The sequence below is a fragment of the Mustela nigripes genome, unplaced genomic scaffold (assembly GCF_022355385.1).
Source record: "Mustela nigripes isolate SB6536 unplaced genomic scaffold, MUSNIG.SB6536 HiC_scaffold_1515, whole genome shotgun sequence".
Lineage (NCBI taxonomy): Eukaryota > Metazoa > Chordata > Mammalia > Carnivora > Mustelidae > Mustela > Mustela nigripes.
This window is the reverse complement of record NW_026740922.1, coordinates 541-3,110: the sequence shown is the minus strand read 5'-3', so window position 1 is coordinate 3,110 and position 2,570 is coordinate 541. Positions and strand designations below refer to the sequence as shown.

The window sequence follows — 2,570 nt, the reverse complement described above, 5'->3', positions numbered from 1 at the left end:
CCTTAGATAAGATGCTCCTAAGTTCCCATGAGGGATGCAAGCAGGACAGCATCCAGGGACAGCCCTGCTCCGATGGCAGAGCAGACTACAGCTGTTCTCTCTGAGCTCTTCCACCCAGAATCTGGGAGATGGAACAGGGGAAATTCTGTGCAATGAATTTGGACTCTGCTCAGCACCTCTGTGTTGGCTTTCAGACCTAGAAAAACGAGAATCTGAGGGTCCACTTTGAGTCTAGGAAGCCATCTTCCAAGGGGAAGAAAACTCTCTGAAGCTCCATGAGCTGCCCGTCCCTCTTCTCTGATGTCTGGACTCGATGGGTCACACAAGGGCCCATGGGAGGAGCTCAGGAGTCAAGGCTTCAAATCTTGACCATCGGAGGCTGCCAGGGACCTGTCCCCCGATTGATACACGTGCAGCTGCTGGCACGTTCCTGAATATGCTGGCTCTCTGCAGCCTCTGCATCTTTGAATGGCATGTCCATCTGTCTGAAACATCATTCTGTTCCAAGCACTTAGAAACCCTCCACTACTTCCTCCTTTGTACAGAATGGGTATGACCACAAGGCATCAGTAGCCCAAGAAGGCCGGGGGCCAACGTAACTGTGAACGAGAGAGATATGGTAGCTAACCAAGCCTGGACAGATTAAGGTAACAGTAGGTTATGAGAAAGTTCAGCTTCCTCCAGCAAGGGAAGGACAGTTCCATGTTACATAGGGTGTCACGTACACTCATCTGAGAATATCGGGTAAGAAGCCTATGATTGTCTATGGCCATACCACCCTGAATGCGCCCGATCTCGTCTGATCTCAGAAGCTAAGCAGGGTCGGGCCTGGTTATTACTTGGATGGAAGACTGCCAGGGAATACGGGTTGCTTTCGCTTTGATCTCCAAGAGGGAATTTCTTGGGACGGTGGGCTACTGCAGGCTGTGGATGCTGCCTTCACGGAGATGGCACAACCTCTCTACGAACTGGCTAAGGGAGGACTTACTATGGTAGAGTGTGGACAGCTGAGGCAGAAGGAGCATTTCAGGAATTACAAAGAGCCTTACTGTGTGCCCCAGCATTGGTCATCCCAGATGCTACCAAGCCCTTCCACTTGTATGTGGATGGAAAGGCAGGGCTGACTAAAGGAGTTTTGACTCAGACTCTGGGGCCTTGGTGAAGGCCAGTGGCCTATCTTAGCAAGAAACTAGATCCAGTAGCAGCTGGGTTCCCCCTTTGTTTCTGCATAATTGCTGCCATGGCCCTCCTGGTCAAGGATGCATGCAAATTGACTCTGGGTTAAAATCTCATATTGACCACCACCCACGTTATCGAGGGCCTTCTCCGGACTCCACCAGACCGGTGGATGACAAATGCCCGAGTGACGAGGTATCAGGCCCTCCTCCTGAACGAAAAAAAGTGATCTTCCGGCCCCCGGCAGTGCTAAATCCAGCCATGTTGCTACCAGAGGTGCTGGCTGACCACCCACACGACTGCGGGAAGGTCCTAACCCAAGTCATAGGAATAAGGCAGGATCTCAGAGACACTCCCCTCCCGGATGCGGAAATGACTCTGTTCACAGAAGGTAGTAGTTTACATGGTCAATGGAAAGAGGTATGTGGGGGCTGCAATGGTTTCTCCTGAGCAGAGACTCTGGACGACAGCCCTGCCACACAGGATCTCGGTGGAAAAGCAAAGCTGATTGCATTCACCAAGACGCTACAGATGGCCAAGGCTGCGGGCACTAATTGGAAACTACAGTGTGCCTACTGGCCCCAGAGCTCTGAGCAAGGAGAGAGAATGAACAAGACTCTCGAAGAGACCTTGACAAAGTTAATTCTGGAGGCTGGTGGTGGATGGATGGATCTCCTTCCTTTTGTTGTCCTCAGGGCACGATGTACACCCTATTTAAACAAGGTGACCCCATTTGAAATAATGTTTGGGAGGACCCCTCCCTTGCTCTGTCCTAGGCTACAGGAGGTTGCCCTAGCAGAAATGACTGATCAGTCTATACCCCAGTCACTGCAGGCATTACAGTCTGTCTTAAAAAGAAGGGATCCAAACTGCCCACACTGGAACAGAGACACTGGTGGAACCATATCCCAGGGACTTGATCTGGATACATCACTATCAAGTGGGGAAAAGCCTCGCTGGAAGGGACAATTTGCTGTTATCCTAACCACCCCCACGGCAGTAAAAGTAGAAGGCATTAGGGCCTGGGTTCATGCGGGTCACGTCAAACGAGCTGAGAGTAAGGATGCCCCCCAGATGGGAGTGGCAGCCGACAGACCCAGCTGACCATGGACTAAAAAATTGTAAGTTTATTGTTGCTATACTAAAGAAAATTGGGGCGATAAAATGTTAGTCTTATATGTTCAATATAAGATAGAACTATCTGGAAAGTCAAGGATTTGACTAATCTCCAAAGAAAAGGGGGAATGTAAGGGCCTGCCCCTCCCAGAGGAACTTGCTTGTGGACCCCGGATGTAGGGGTGGGGCAGGCCAGGTGGAGATGTCCAATTGGTGCAGCATGTGTATATCCACTAGGGTGAATTGAGATCCAACTGGCCACCTGTATAGGGGTGGGG

General features: G+C 50.9%; 1 pseudogene; it reads left to right on the top strand.

Moving 5' to 3' along the window:
• The first annotated feature begins 761 nt into the window (after positions 1–761).
• Positions 762–880, top strand: LOC132008836 (5S ribosomal RNA; annotated as a pseudogene).
• The last annotated feature ends 1,690 nt before the right edge of the window (positions 881–2,570 follow it).